This window comes from Pleuronectes platessa, chromosome 22 (genome assembly GCF_947347685.1).
Source record: "Pleuronectes platessa chromosome 22, fPlePla1.1, whole genome shotgun sequence".
NCBI classification, from domain to species: Eukaryota; Metazoa; Chordata; class Actinopteri; order Pleuronectiformes; family Pleuronectidae; genus Pleuronectes; species Pleuronectes platessa.
Window position 1 is genome coordinate 16,062,686 of NC_070647.1, and position 16,416 is coordinate 16,079,101.

Sequence of the window (16,416 nt, forward strand, 5' to 3'; positions counted from 1 at the left end):
TGGGGGGGTAGAGTTAATCTTGGGCAGGGGCCATATTATCATCCGTGCTTTCCTTTTCTCTGAGTATAATCGAAAGTATAAGAGTATAAGAGAAAGGAGAAAGAACCTCTGGCCATGGAAGCTGCAGAGAGTCAAAGAAGAGAGAAATAACTGAGAATGAAAGGGGAAGGGGGGGGGGGGGCAAGCATTGACTGGTTCAATCCACATTGAACCAGGGAAACTGCGGACTTTGAAAATCTGGCAAAAACCAAACACACAAAGCAGAGACTGATTTCATATCGCGACTCAAACAGCCACACATGATGCACGTGTCTGCTTCTTTCAGTCGCGTGGAGGAAACATCAAGTGCAGAAGGTGAGGCCGCCTGCAGAGAGACAAAGCCTTGCTCAATGGACCAGGTCAGAATCACAGATCTTCCACGCTGAAGCTTTCTCTTCCAGTCGAGTGTTATCCCTCAGCGAGCATGGAAATGCAAATAGCTCCATCTCGGACTAATTCTTCTTCTCCTCTCCCGCAACCCTGCGTCCTGCAACACTGGGTTCCCCATCAGGTCCTCATCTCCAGGATATAACCTTTAGCTGTGCTCCTAACAAGCCGGCTTCTTCTTCAGCTGATGTAATTGGAGCCAGTGGGGCCTGGAGTTTAGAGGAGGCTTCTCTTACACCTGTTGAATCAATGGTTACAGCTCGAAACTATCCTTGTATAGGCTTCAACCTCTAGGAGGTGTTTGGATGGGGGATGTGATCAATGTCCCACTGATCCAAACTGCTGGGCCCCACTGATCACAAGCACCAGGAGATAAGACAACCCAGTCTCATCAGAAAATGTTCAATGGTAACGTTGGTCCACTTGGACCGACGTTACCATCTCACAATCTGGCCTCTCAGATTGTGAGATGGTAACATTTAGTCCTCCCATTGTTTTGCATTGGCGTGTTCTCACGTCACGTGACTCTCAAGCTCCCGTCTGCGGAGAGGAAAACATGGCGGAGATTCCTTGTTTTTTCAGATAAAAATATAATTTTGTAACTTAGTTTGGGCATACAAATACATTCTGACACCATTTCTAGCGAGAAATGTGGTCTTTGCTTCCACAGTTTTCAGCCAGTTCGTGCTTATGATAAATATTTTAATAGTTATCACGCATGTTTTTATCGTTGCTATGATGGTTGCCATGGCACCACGGGCGCAGCTTGGTGTTTAAATCACAGTCCCTGCGTAGTGTCCTTCAGTGATCGTGAATGTTATTCATGTTATATAATAGTAATATTTGAGGCTAGATTACATCTCTAATGAGAAGGATCATGCGAGTCTGTTTATACCGAGGCCGGCCCGAGTGCGCGACCGGCCCGAGCGGCGCGAGCCGAGCGGCCCGAGTGCGCGAGCGGACCGAGTGCGCGAGCGGACATGACGTGTGGCTGTCGTAAAAACCCTATTTGTAAACAACCAGCCCTTTAACTCGGGGCTGCGTCATAAACACGGCGCGCTTGGAAGACCACGATGTCATCTTCCTTCTGTCAGGTAAGTAGTTTATTGTTTTTAAAGATCGTTACGATCTAGGTTTACAGTCCGAGTGCGGAGAGAGTCCGTCAATCCACACTATGGACGCTGTTCATCAGCTAATACGCCATTGTTAGCCACATGCTTCAGCCCACGGTAGCCTGTGCTACCTGGGAGGTGAATACATGGTTGTTGAAAGCAGTTCAAGACGCTTAGCTCATCATTGAGGGACGCTACAATATAAATATAAACATGAATTTGATTTATGAATGCTTTAGATTAATAAGGAGTGTATTTGTCTACCATTACTCCACAATATCAGGTCAATTTGGTTTAATGTATAGTATGCACTATGACAATAATGTTTCCATGTTATGGAGTTGCGATTCATTTTATAAAACAATTGCTATGTTCTGTTTTTTAATCAAGGAGGATCCAAGTGAAGCTACAGGAGTTTCATTAACGTCAACAACTTGGACCAAACAGTTTGTTTTGCTTGATGAAGAGCAGGAAGGGCAGCCTGGAGAGAAAGAGAAGCCGGGTTGAGCCCACTACCATCATCCACGTACCACGAGGAAGATGAGGGAGAGAAATGATCCTACCATTAAAGAGGTACTTTTAAGTTACATACCAGAAAAAACATTTTATATAATTTGCCAAATATACATTTTTATTAAATCCCCAAAGTACACTTGCTGAAATACAAGTTAATATCACACTGAAAGAATTTTGATCAATCATGCTTCCCTGCTGTGATTGTTTAACTAGGAAAACAACTTTTTCCACAGGAAGGCAAGTAAATTTAAGGAATACATGTGCAAAGTTTTCCTCTGTTATGTATAATGATGACCCCCATCAAACATAATGTTAGCAATATTTACACCTTTTAATTTATACTGTTTATTTCTGTCTACATGTGTGAATTTGCCTTCATTAGTTTCAGAAAAGAGCGATGATGTATCGGTCAGTGGGCGGCAGCACGAGACTCCGCAAACTAGTCTGTAAGCAAAGCAGACGAAGGCATCGAGGTTGCGGCCTGCCATCATTGTTATTTTGCTTAAGGGACTGAATATGTTTCATGTAGAAATATTAGCATTTCCCTTATATCTACCAAAACTGCTGGTTTCACAGACTGCAGTTTTGTTTTGATCCGATGTGGTGTGCAAATACAACCGTATCTGCAATGGGTTGTGGGGCATTAACATTTGTAACTCTAATTTTGTTTTGACAGACTGTGAAAAGAACGTTGAGAACATCACCACTCTACAGGAAGACACAGTCCAGTAATGGGTGTCAGAATTTCAGTAGTGAACGACAGGTACTGTGGAAAAATATGTGTCATTGTTGTACAATGTCCTTTGACTCTGTTTAAACAAGGTTAACACAAAAAGGTTTGATTGTAAACTGATATCGGTATGAATTCATGTTATTCTCCTCGTCAAAAGAAACAAACAATCCAAATTACCTGCAGAAAGCCCTTGATGGACGCTTCAGCTGCATCGTCAGACTGGTGAGACAGCAAGATGCCAACTTTAATGCCAATTTATTTGTGTAACATTCTGTGACCAAATGTATAGATAACTTTTTGTAGATTGTAAAAATAGATAACCCATTTATTACAAAAAAACTACACTAGAATTATCGCACTGCGTTGTATGACTCCGCTAACCAGAGCAGTGTCCGTCTACATATTTCTACATATTTTCTCTCATATAAATGACACTGTATCTCTTGACAACTGAAACCATAAGATGAGGTCAGTGTGGCCTTGACCTTTTTACTTTAAGACAAATACAAAGTTAGACAATCCGAAAACATGCAGTAATGCCCCCTGCGACTCGCTATTGCAGAGGCATTAAAACCGTAGTGTAGTAGATTGGATTTTATTGGTGTTACATTGGACATCTTGTATGGGTACACCAAAAAATATATTTGGTTTCACATTCTAGATGGCAATAAGCAGAGTCATCAACTCAGGAAAAATATTTCTGTAGAAAAGAAAGCCTTGTATGTGTGTATGTATACATACACACAAACGCACAATTGAGAGGTTTTTGTCTTTTATCATATATTCTCAGGCAGTACTGATGCATTTACTGAGAGGGGACGTGAGGGCCTACTCTGCGTGCTCAGAGTTCAAGCCCAGCAGGCTGCAGCGGGCCTGACATATTCTGGAACAGCAGCACAGTCTTTGGATGACTCCTCTGAAGATGAAAACATGGCGAGGTACTTCTCCACTGATGAAGAACTGTGAGGGCTGTGATTAGCTACACTCTCTTGCTACAAGGCTACTCATGCTACTCCCTGGCAGCCTTAGGAAGGCATTAGCTTGCTGTGTGGTAGCTGTTAGCTTCAGCATTTTTAGTTTTTAGTGGCCTGTCTGACGTTTATGTTAAAAAAAAATCAGAGGGAACCATCTTCATAATTTAACACTATGGTTTGTTTGTGTCCTTCAGTTCTTCTCAAGAGAAGCAGTACAGGTGTGCCTCAGCTCCACGGTCCCTCCTGCAGCCTCCGCTCCTGATGCTAACCTCATGTCTCCATCACACCAAGCAGCAGACCTGGATTGACAGACCTTTCTCCAGAGCTGCCCCCTCCCTCTGAAACCCCCCTCTCCAAAACACTATTTGTGTAGTTTTTAAAGTATTTTTTGCATGAGAATTGTTGATCATAACATTTCCAGCAGATGCCTTAATATAATGTTTGTGCACAATAAATGACATTGATCATAACATAATGGTATTTCCTTGCACTTCTACACCATGATATTGTCAGATAAGATGCTGATTACATTAAAGCAGTGAATGCTCTGCTTTAAGCAACATAAACACACAATGATTCAATGGATCTGAAGTAGAATGGGCACATTACATTCTGTAGAGAATGCCTCAGTTATGGAAGTCAGAAAATAACTTTCTTTATCTGAGGTTCCAGCCATTTATAGTCACAGCAAAGCACACAGGTCTGGTTGTCTAAGTGGCGCCCATATCATTGTTTAAGATGTGTAACATCAAGTTTGTGTTTCAGTGCAAAATTAGTCATTAGTCAAGAGTTCACCATCTTGTTTACACTAAAATTAGGTGACCCAGATGTTTCACAATACAATCTGATAAGGTCTTATGAGAAACATTCTTAACATTAAAGAAATCAACACAGAGGATAGCAATATCTGTTTGACTTTAATCAGTAGCTGGTAATCGGCAGCCTGACTTATTCAAACACATTAATACTACAATGAATGAGGCAGGGCCTTCTATCAGAAATCAACTATATCGTCACGTTATGTTTCTCTTGAGCACATGGAAATTACCTTCAGCTTCCACTTACTGTCACCTGAACCATACTGTTATTTCTGTATCTACAGTGACTTTTAGGAAAACATATACTAGAGGGCAATGTATAAACATTAATACATCTTATTTATATAGAGCTTTTCAAGAAGTGCAAGTACTAAACTGAGGGAAAGCTAATACAAACAATATATATATATCTTATTTCCATGTGCCAGGACAGCCTCACACTTGGATATAAACCAATTTTAGAATACATTTGCTTATACTGGAGATCTTTTAAATTAATGTCCCAGAAATGATTTCTGATGGAAAACCCCTGCCTTATTCATTGTAGTATTAATGTGTTTGAATAAGTCAGGCCGCTGATTATCAGCTACGGATTAAAGTCAAACAGATATTGCTATCCTCTGTGTTGATTTCTTTAATGTTAAGAATGTTTCTCATAAGACCTTATCAGATTGCATTGTGAAACATCTGGGTCACCTAATTTTAGTGTAAAGAAGAAGGTGAACTCTTGACTAATGACTAATTTTGCACTGAAACACAAACTTGATGTTACACATCTTAAACAATGATATGGGCGCCACTTAGACAACCAGACCTGTGTGCTTTGCTGTGACTATAAATGACTGGAACCTCAGATAAAGAAAGTTATTTTCTGACTTCCATAACTGAGGCATTCTCTACAGAATGTAATGTGCCCATTCTACTTCAGATCCATTGAATCATTGTGTGTTTATGTTGCTTAAAGCAGAGCATTCACTGCTTTAATGTAATCAGCATCTTATCTGACAATATCATGGTGTAGAAGTGCAAGGAAATACCATTATGTTATGATCAATGTCATTTATTGTGCACAAACATTATATTAAGGCATCTGCTGGAAATGTTATGATCAACAATTCTCATGCAAAAAATACTTTAAAAACTACACAAATAGTGTTTTGGAGAGGGGGGTTTCAGAGGGAGGGGGCAGCTCTGGAGAAAGGTCTGTCAATCCAGGTCTGCTGCTTGGTGTGATGGAGACATGAGGTTAGCATCAGGAGCGGAGGCTGCAGGAGGGACCGTGGAGCTGAGGCACACCTGTACTGCTTCTCTTGAGAAGAACTGAAGGACACAAACAAACCATAGTGTTAAATTATGAAGATGGTTCCCTCTGATTTTTTTTTAACATAAACGTCAGACAGGCCACTAAAAACTAAAAATGCTGAAGCTAACAGCTACCACACAGCAAGCTAATGCCTTCCTAAGGCTGCCAGGGAGTAGCATGAGTAGCCTTGTAGCAAGAGAGTGTAGCTAATCACAGCCCTCACAGTTCTTCATCAGTGGAGAAGTACCTCGCCATGTTTTCATCTTCAGAGGAGTCATCCAAAGACTGTGCTGCTGTTCCAGAATATGTCAGGCCCGCTGCAGCCTGCTGGGCTTGAACTCTGAGCACGCAGAGTAGGCCCTCACGTCCCCTCTCAGTAAATGCATCAGTACTGCCTGAGAATATATGATAAAAGACAAAAACCTCTCAATTGTGCGTTTGTGTGTATGTATACATACACACATACAAGGCTTTCTTTTCTACAGAAATATTTTTCCTGAGTTGATGACTCTGCTTATTGCCATCTAGAATGTGAAACCAAATATATTTTTTGGTGTACCCATACAAGATGTCCAATGTAACACCAATAAAATCCAATCTACTACACTACGGTTTTAATGCCTCTGCAATAGCGAGTCGCAGGGGGCATTACTGCATGTTTTCGGATTGTCTAACTTTGTATTTGTCTTAAAGTAAAAAGGTCAAGGCCACACTGACCTCATCTTATGGTTTCAGTTGTCAAGAGATACAGTGTCATTTATATGAGAGAAAATATGTAGAAATATGTAGACGGACACTGCTCTGGTTAGCGGAGTCATACAACGCAGTGCGATAATTCTAGTGTAGTTTTTTTGTAATAAATGGGTTATCTATTTTTACAATCTACAAAAAGTTATCTATACATTTGGTCACAGAATGTTACACAAATAAATTGGCATTAAAGTTGGCATCTTGCTGTCTCACCAGTCTGACGATGCAGCTGAAGCGTCCATCAAGGGCTTTCTGCAGGTAATTTGGATTGTTTGTTTCTTTTGACGAGGAGAATAACATGAATTCATACCGATATCAGTTTACAATCAAACCTTTTTGTGTTAACCTTGTTTAAACAGAGTCAAAGGACATTGTACAACAATGACACATATTTTTCCACAGTACCTGTCGTTCACTACTGAAATTCTGACACCCATTACTGGACTGTGTCTTCCTGTAGAGTGGTGATGTTCTCAACGTTCTTTTCACAGTCTGTCAAAACAAAATTAGAGTTACAAATGTTAATGCCCCACAACCCATTGCAGATACGGTTGTATTTGCACACCACATCGGATCAAAACAAAACTGCAGTCTGTGAAACCAGCAGTTTTGGTAGATATAAGGGAAATGCTAATATTTCTACATGAAACATATTCAGTCCCTTAAGCAAAATAACAATGATGGCAGGCCGCAACCTCGATGCCTTCGTCTGCTTTGCTTACAGACTAGTTTGCGGAGTCTCGTGCTGCCGCCCACTGACCGATACATCATCGCTCTTTTCTGAAACTAATGAAGGCAAATTCACACATGTAGACAGAAATAAACAGTATAAATTAAAAGGTGTAAATATTGCTAACATTATGTTTGATGGGGGTCATCATTATACATAACAGAGGAAAACTTTGCACATGTATTCCTTAAATTTACTTGCCTTCCTGTGGAAAAAGTTGTTTTCCTAGTTAAACAATCACAGCAGGGAAGCATGATTGATCAAAATTCTTTCAGTGTGATATTAACTTGTATTTCAGCAAGTGTACTTTGGGGATTTAATAAAAATGTATATTTGGCAAATTATATAAAATGTTTTTTCTGGTATGTAACTTAAAAGTACCTCTTTAATGGTAGGATCATTTCTCTCCCTCATCTTCCTCGTGGTACGTGGATGATGGTAGTGGGCTCAACCCGGCTTCTCTTTCTCTCCAGGCTGCCCTTCCTGCTCTTCATCAAGCAAAACAAACTGTTTGGTCCAAGTTGTTGACGTTAATGAAACTCCTGTAGCTTCACTTGGATCCTCCTTGATTAAAAAACAGAACATAGCAATTGTTTTATAAAATGAATCGCAACTCCATAACATGGAAACATTATTGTCATAGTGCATACTATACATTAAACCAAATTGACCTGATATTGTGGAGTAATGGTAGACAAATACACTCCTTATTAATCTAAAGCATTCATAAATCAAATTCATGTTTATATTTATATTGTAGCGTCCCTCAATGATGAGCTAAGCGTCTTGAACTGCTTTCAACAACCATGTATTCACCTCCCAGGTAGCACAGGCTACCGTGGGCTGAAGCATGTGGCTAACAATGGCGTATTAGCTGATGAACAGCGTCCATAGTGTGGATTGACGGACTCTCTCCGCACTCGGACTGTAAACCTAGATCGTAACGATCTTTAAAAACAATAAACTACTTACCTGACAGAAGGAAGATGACATCGTGGTCTTCCAAGCGCGCCGTGTTTATGACGCAGCCCCGAGTTAAAGGGCTGGTTGTTTACAAATAGGGTTTTTACGACAGCCACACGTCATGTCCGCTCGCGCACTCGGTCCGCTCGGCTCGCGCCGCTCGGGCCGCTCGGCTCGCGGACTCGGGCCGGTCGCGCACTCGGGCCGGCCTCGGTATAAACAGACTCGCATGATCCTTCTCATTAGAGATGTAATCTAGCCTCAAATATTACTATTATATAACATGAATAACATTCACGATCACTGAAGGACACCACGCAGGGACTGTGATTTAAACACCAAGCTGCGCCCGTGGTGCCATGGCAACCATCATAGCAACGATAAAAACATGCGTGATAACTATTAAAATATTTATCATAAGCACGAACTGGCTGAAGACTGTGGAAGCAAAGACCACATTTCTCGCTAGAAATGGTGTCAGAATGTATTTTTATGCCCAAACTAAGTTACAAAATTATATTTTTATCTGAAAAAACAAGGAATCTCCGCCATGTTTTCCTCTCCGCAGACGGGAGCTTGAGAGTCACGTGACGTGAGAACACGCCAATGCAAAACAATGGGAGGACTAAATGTTACCATCTTGTGAGATGGTAACGTCGGTCCAAGTGGACCAACGTTGCCATTGAACATTTTCTGATGAGACTGGGTTGGATAAGAAGTATGAGGCCACTGCTCTTCCTTGTACTGAGCACTGTCCTAATAATCAGGGAGTTAACCTCTTGCATTCACACGACAGGTCATGGAGAGAGGGGAAACCTGGTCAGGCTGATGTTCCATGTTGAAACCAACAACCAGAGCATTGTGTTTAAAGGGCAGTGGGTCGATTGTGAGTCTGTCTGTGTCACGGCTGCTGCACACAAGAGGATTTTCAACTTTCAACAAAATATATTTCAATTTAAAGATGGTAAAACAAGGGTTAAAAAATCTGCTCATGCGCTAAATGATTGAAAAAGATAGTATTTGTCTAACCTGCAGCATCTTGAAAAGCAAAATCTACGAGCATTATGAAATTCCATCTCTTTTGCACACAGACATTGTTTCTTCATTAGCAAACACACTCGCTGGAGCGAATCCTATTGCAGTTTTATCCCCCCCCTCCATGTGAGGAAGGCAGGAGAAATGAATCAAGCGCTGAACCCTCCGCTCTCCTCTTTATTCCTCTTAAGACGACGGGAAACAGAAGGAAAACAGTTTTTGCGTTGGCGGCCGTCATAAATCAAAACGTGTGCCATCCGTTGTGCGTTAATTTAACACAATCGTGGCCGTGTTCGAACACCTCTCCTCGTGTGTGGAGCCCCTCGGCTTCTGACTGGAGCTAATTACAATTACTCAAAGTGCGTCGGGCACAATAAACATTTTGCTGATGTTTGGGCGGCGGCTCCGATTGGTGATGAATCTCCACGATGGCCATATTTGTTTGGCTCGGCTTGATTAATGGTGATTTAAATAAATAAACTCGTCCTCGTTGTGCAGTTGCATTCTCTCCCCCCCCCCCCCCCGCTCGGCGCCACGCAGGAAATTGGTTTGTAAAACACGATAATAAGCAAAATGAAAAATGCGTCAAATTGAAAAAGCGACTGTGACACCGAACGTGGACATTTCGCCTGTTTCTCTCCTGTCGTGAGGAATCGAAGCCATTTGGGAAAAAGCAGCGTTGACGTCTGAACAACAGCCGACTCGCTAATGATGGTGATTCCAGTTCCCCGGAGAGAACGGCGGGCTGTTCCCTGAACGCGGCGCCGGCCCCTCCGAGCACTGATGATCTAATCTCTCTCACGGTAAGGGACCGGACCTACACTGACCTTGGTGATAACAACACATTTTCCTCCATCATTCTCATTTTTTTCAAAAAGCCTCATCACCCATCAGTCTGATGGATGAAGAGCTCAGTGTCTGAACATCAGGACGCCTGCGGCTCCGGGTAAGACCTGACGCTGGTTAAACTGCCGTGCAACATCATCCTAATGCCACTTATTATGAATATTGTCGAGCTAATGAGTGGATGAAATGAGAGAATTACAGTTCATCGCTAATGAGTGGATCTAATTAGGGCGTTAATTAACTGCAGAGGAGGTATATTACATTACAGGGGGGGGGGCTTTGCTGCACAGGCTGTTGAAGACAGACAGATGGAGGGCCACAACACGAGGGGAGCAGGACTTCATCAGATAATCAATGTTAATAAAAGGAAATCTGATCTCAAAGCATCCAGTTGGGTTCCTTATGATTCTGTTGCTTCCTGACTCGCTGCCTGTTTTTATATGAAACTATAAACTGCTGAGCAACGTCCATCGATATCTATGACTTTTAATTCAGAGGAGTAACTACAATCCGCCCATTGGTGCCCTTAGGAAATTCTTATTTGGTTCCGCATCAAATTACACTCATAGATATCAGTCACTTAAATACGTCTTCATTCTTTCATCAGGATCCATGAATTATTATCCGGGGGGGTGAAGTTATGCAACTCGTCCCAAATCCGATCTGTATTTTTTTTTGGAGTAATATCAAATGTATGTCACGAAGGAGGTAAAAATACCGATTGGCTGTAACATGTCTGAATCATAATTTCTTCAACTCAGTCAGACAAATTATGCACGAAGCAGTGAAACCGCTCAATTGATTATAATTATATATAAATTAAATTATAATAACACAACTCTTAAGTGACGCAATTCACTAGGACGCCATTTCTGTGCGGCTCCATCGCCTCCGCTGCAGAAGAGCTCGTGTGCTGCACCCCCCCCCCCCCCCCCTCAGACACTTAGAGTAGAAGGCCAGATAATTGTCCAGGGAGCGCTCATCGCCTCGGGGGGGTCAACGCCGCCACTGCTCCACACTTACACTCGCCTTTAATTGAATTGCAGGAAGTGCTGCTAATTAAGCGATTAACGCCGAGAACATGGGAGCTATCAGAGAACAAAGAGACCCCCGATGGTGGAGGCTGCAGCCACTGACCTTCTCATGGGAGGGGGGGGGGGGGGGGGGGGTTCTGTCTCTACCTCAATAACTGTGAGGATGCCACTGATATAAACACAGTACTTAAAAGTATTTTTGCAGCTGCTGGGCAAAGGATGGCAGCTGAAATATAAATATATACTGTATTCATATTAGGTTTTAAAAGGAGAGGAGGCAGGATATTCTCATCTACAGTAGGATCACATATTGGGTACGTCTCACTTGCACAGTCTCTGCATTCAGATGATTCTCTGCTCCGGCGCTCAGGGACCAGCTCCTGCAGTGGGACCAGCACCTCAGTGAAGAGAGGTGTCAGGAGCACGTCCTCCAGTCTTTTGAAGTCGGAGGAAACCGGAGCACCCGGAGGAAATCATCTCAAAACAGGGGCAGAACAGGCAAACCCACGGAGCAGGGCCCCAGTGGGGATTGAACTGGGGTCTCTCCCGCTGCGAGGCTGCACTGGAAACCACAGCGCCGAGCACAGAACCATATAATGACTTAAACTGAAGCATTACCAACCAAATGGCTCCAGCAGTGGGGGGAGCGGTACACCAGCCAGTTTGTGGAGGAATTTTTATCAAATATTAAAGCAACACTATGTAACTCTCACTGAGCAACAGCGCCCCCGGCAGCCGCTGATCTACAGTTCAGAATCACGCTTCAACAACCAGAACCAGAGAACAGAGGTTCAGGGTGTTTCTCTTTCTTCCAAGTCACTGAACCATCAATTCAAATAGAAGCTGCTATTTCAAAAGTGATGAAGTTGCTTGACAGTTTTTGAAAAGGTTTCTATTCAAGCCACTTTTCTCCTTCTACCTTTTCTTTTCTAATAACTGCCACATATCACTTCTGTTTCTATTTCTCTGACAGTTACTCTTGACAGGATGTTTTTGTCTTACTCCATTCTCTGTCCTTTCTCTGACAGAATCCAAAATAAATAGAGTTTTTTTTAAAAGAAAGAAAATAAAGCTTTTAGTTTAAATTCAATCAAGGAGTAATTCTCGTCACACTCTCGGGGAACGACACGGTTTGTCATCAGCTCGGGCTCCAGCCGACAGTTGAGCCTGTCACTTGGTGTTTAAATTGGTCCGACTGATGCACAAGTCTGCTGTCGCTCTATGGAGTGTGAACAACTTAGATTTATTCAGTGAGACGGAGCCTCTCTTTGGCAGAGAACACACAAGTACTGCCTGATCAACCTAGATAAACAGATTCTATTGAAGCCTCTGGTTTTCGTTCCCAGTTTGACCGATCACTTATTACCTAATATCTTGTAAAGACGTATTAATCATTCTCTTCCTGTGTCGAGGCTTTTCGAGCTATTGAACTTTGAGCTGCGATATTCACTTTCGGAAATGCATCGTCTACTTTCTTTCTGATTTTTACCAGCTTTCATACGCAGGTGGCTGCTAATAGCGATGAGCCAAAAAAGGTCGTCTGGACTCAAACCACCTACCAAAACGTTTGAGAAAAGAAACCAGTTGCTCTGTGAACATTGTGCAGTGAAAGGGAAGATAAAGGAGCCTTGGCCCGGATACCCACCGTCTCCACCGGAAGCCCCAAAATATTATCCGTTGCCTCCAGAGGCTCATTCATCATCAGACGATAGCCCGAGGTCCACTGGTCACAGAGCAGCTCCACAGGAGTGGTGCTGGGGGGGGGGGGGGGGGGGGGGGGGGGGGGGGGGTCCTTTCCTCAGTGGCCTTGTAATGAATGAGGGTCAGGAGCTGAACTTTCACTTTCACCTCACCCACATTTATCCTCGCAGACCAGGGACGGAACCGACAACCTTCCGGTCACCAGCCCACGTCTCTATCTAAAGACCCTCTTTATTGCTTCCTCAGGGGGGGGATGAATTATTCCTACAAGGGGATGAACAACAAAGTATATTTTAATAAGCGTCTGAGTTTGTGCTCCACTTTCTGCGTCTCCTCCGATCTCCCCCGACAGAACTCCTTCACACTTTGTTGTTCATACGACCAAACATGTTCAGCCCCTCTCAGGTGCAACTACACCGAGACTCCGCCCCCCTCTGATTGAGATGATGCATTTTAAAGCCAGGTGAAAGGGAGGTCAGTGAGTGACATGTGTGTGGGGGGGGGGGGGGGAAAGGAGAAAGAGAACTACTGGGAGATTTCAGGCTGGACACACACGCCTGTTGGCCGGCTGCCTGTCTCCATAATGAAGCATCTGGAGAGGGGCTATCGGCCTATCCACCATTAGGCCGACATGTGAGGGATGGACGGTGTGACACGAGGTGAGGCTGAGACGCTGGTTTGCGAGGACGGGAGGACGATTGGCTGCCGTCAGGACGGGATCAAGAGACGCGGGGTGTCAGAGCTGAGAGATTACATCCACGGGCGAGTGTGGGGGGGGGGGGGGGGGGGGGGGGGGGGGCACGGGAGATGTCATCATGCGGTAACTAGCTGCAATCCTGCTGAAAAATGACAGTTTCCTCTCTCACTCGCTCTCCTCTCTCTCTATATATATATACACACACACAACTGGGAGATGTGATGAAATCTGCCAATTACTGTTTGATTAATGAAATGATTGCTCAGAGTTTGAAATGTCAAAAAAATGGTGAACGAGTGTCGGTCAGAGTCTGGGAGAGCCGGAGGTTGCAGAGGTGATTTTTTTTAAATGAGGCAGAGAAACAGAAAATCTTTACGTTCTGAAAAGCGGGAAATAATAAATAATAAAATAAATCATCAGTCATCAAAGTAGCTGTTAATTAAAAGATCCCCTCCGGCCGTTCCTCGAAGATTCCCTGCCTGTGTCTGACAGTTCTTCCACAAAGAAACAAAAACAACATTGGTTAAGAAGATTCATGATGAAATAAAATCCATAAAAATATCCATAGTATATGGAAAATGACTGTTATGTCTTTCAATTAAAAAGCAGACGACAGATAAACGTTTCCTGAAGACGTTTTTCTGACATTTTCAGTCTAATCACTTTGAAGTTTCTTCTCGTGCTCATTTGTCCAGTAAGTTTGGTTTTTGATTAGTTTTGCGATGCTAAAAAAAAACGGGGGGGGGGACATCATGATTGACAGCTGTCGATCAACTAATGGAGTGACCTCTACATGTATCTGTGGAAACACAACGATTTACAGGAGCACAGATTGAGAGACAAAGTCCAAAGAGGATTTCTTTCCTTGTCTTTCTCAAACAAAAGCAGATTTGATTTGGATTGAAACCGAACCTCCAAGATTGTCTTTTCAAAAACACTTTTTACAACTGTCAAGATGAGAAATATCATTTGCAGCCGGAGTCTGTCCCCCTCCTCCCCCCCCCCCCCCTCGTCTGATGATGACTAGTACGACTCGTCCCTCATCCAATCCTAATTTCAGAGATGACAAACTTGCGTTTATACTTTTCACGCACTTTCCTTCTTCACCTCAGCTTGGAGTGGGTTTCGTAGATTAGACTCTTTAAGTGGAGCCTCTCGGCCTCGTGCCTTCAGCCGAGGCGTCCCCGGGTGCACGTGGCGGCTGCTGCCTCATCAGGGACAGGGACATCCTGTTCATGGTGACTCTCAGCCGGAGCACTCGGGCCTCGGCCTCCTGTGATAGGCCGATTTCTCCGTGCACCCCGCCGCCGCCTCTCTGACTGAATAAGATGAAACGAGTGGAGGTGTTGCCAAAATTGCTGCCGGAATGGGAAATCTGATGTGTTTTGAGGGGTGGGGGGGTGTGTGTGGGGGGGGGGGGGTGGGGGGGGAGTGGGCTTTAGCACCAGTTTAGCATAAAGAAAACATATTTTTCTGAAGCTTGAGGTGGCTGTGAATAAAAGGCTGGAGGTGCGATGTGTGTGTGGGATATGATTCCAGTGGTAAACATCCATTATAGAGGATAAGCACCATCTACACATCGCAAAGTTGTTGATATATAATAGCCTCGCCGCCGAAACGCAGCGAATGGTAAATAAACCCCGGTGGGGGGGGGGGGGACTCCAGAGAGCTCCCCGGGCTGCTGGTGCATCAGAATCCACTGAAACTCTATAATTGAACACACAATCTCTGGTCTGTTTGTTTTTCATAATTACGATGCTCCGATATTATTACTATTAATCATGTTTATCAGGGTTTGACAAAATGCATTTCCATATTTACTCCAACGTGATATTGAAGCTGAGGGCCGGTGAATCCAGTGGGAACATCGGCCTTTAATAACCGGCAGCATGGAAACCGGATCCTTGCTTGAAGTCCTTCTACACTTGGGGTAGAACCTGTACACATGATTGTTTGGCGTCTCAGATGTACAGCAATGGTGTGTTGTTGCACACCGCCGCACAACTTTGAAGTGAAGAGGATAAATGGAAACTTTAACACCCCGGTTCTTCTTTTTTCTGAAAGGGCCGTGGTGACGTTAGCATTCGGTTCAAAGCACAGCCGGGCTCGGAATTTGCCGCAGGTGCTAAATGTGATACTGAGAGTGGATGTAGAATTATAAACAGCAGGGAAACAGGTTTGGACTGTAAATAAAAATGAAGGACGCATCTCTGGTTCTTGCAACATGTATTTAACGTGTACTTTGACGTTTTAATTTGGTACATGTCCCAATTGCTAACATTGAAAGGGCAGGATTTTAGACCTGTACAGCAGTCAGCCACTAGGTGGCGATTAGGATGATTTGGCTTCACTTTGGGGGAGTGGTCATGTCGTCCATCTTGGAAAACAAAACTGAGTCTTTGTATTTCACAATAAAACAGGAAGCAACACACAAGAAAAACGAACTGGACGTTACAACGAATCCTGACTAAATAATGATGATTGAAATATGAGGATTTGAGGACCACTTAAATATAATTTAAATATTGGAAATCGAGCATTTCATGGAGCTTGACCCATATAAAAAATGCAGCAATCTCTTTTTCATCAATCGCATTGTTTGCTGAGCACATTTCTCAACTCCCAGTCATAAATTAATTTGTGTGAAAAAACAATGTTTGTTCAAGGTTAACGCTGCTTCTCTCATGAATGACGGCTGCTGTGACACTGAAAACCAGCCTACTCATAAAGGGATCGTGTGAAGCCACATTGTGATGCTCTCTCATTGTTATTTAATGA

The 16,416-nt window shown here is 43.3% G+C and overlaps 2 long non-coding RNA genes across 4 annotated transcripts; one reads left to right on the forward strand and one right to left on the reverse strand.

Moving 5' to 3' along the window:
- The first annotated feature begins 1,386 nt into the window (after positions 1-1,386).
- On the forward strand, positions 1,387-4,203 carry LOC128428778 (uncharacterized). 2 transcript variants are annotated; one of them, XR_008333834.1, is made up of 5 exons: positions 1,387-1,520; positions 1,929-2,111; positions 2,731-3,009; positions 3,578-3,725; positions 3,956-4,203. It is a non-coding gene; the product is annotated as an uncharacterized LOC128428778 (long non-coding RNA). The 2 variants fall into 2 exon arrangements; XR_008333833.1 differs by lacking the exons at positions 3,578-3,725; positions 3,956-4,203 and having other exon boundaries at positions 2,731-3,563.
- A 1,434-nt stretch (positions 4,204-5,637) lies between these two features.
- Positions 5,638-8,468, reverse strand: LOC128428788 (uncharacterized). 2 transcript variants are annotated; one of them, XR_008333839.1, is made up of 5 exons: positions 8,335-8,468; positions 7,744-7,926; positions 6,846-7,124; positions 6,130-6,277; positions 5,638-5,899 (listed from the first exon to the last, which is right to left on the reverse strand). It is a non-coding gene; the product is annotated as an uncharacterized LOC128428788 (long non-coding RNA). The 2 variants fall into 2 exon arrangements; XR_008333838.1 differs by lacking the exons at positions 5,638-5,899; positions 6,130-6,277 and having other exon boundaries at positions 6,298-7,124.
- Positions 8,469-16,416: the final 7,948 nt, after the last annotated feature.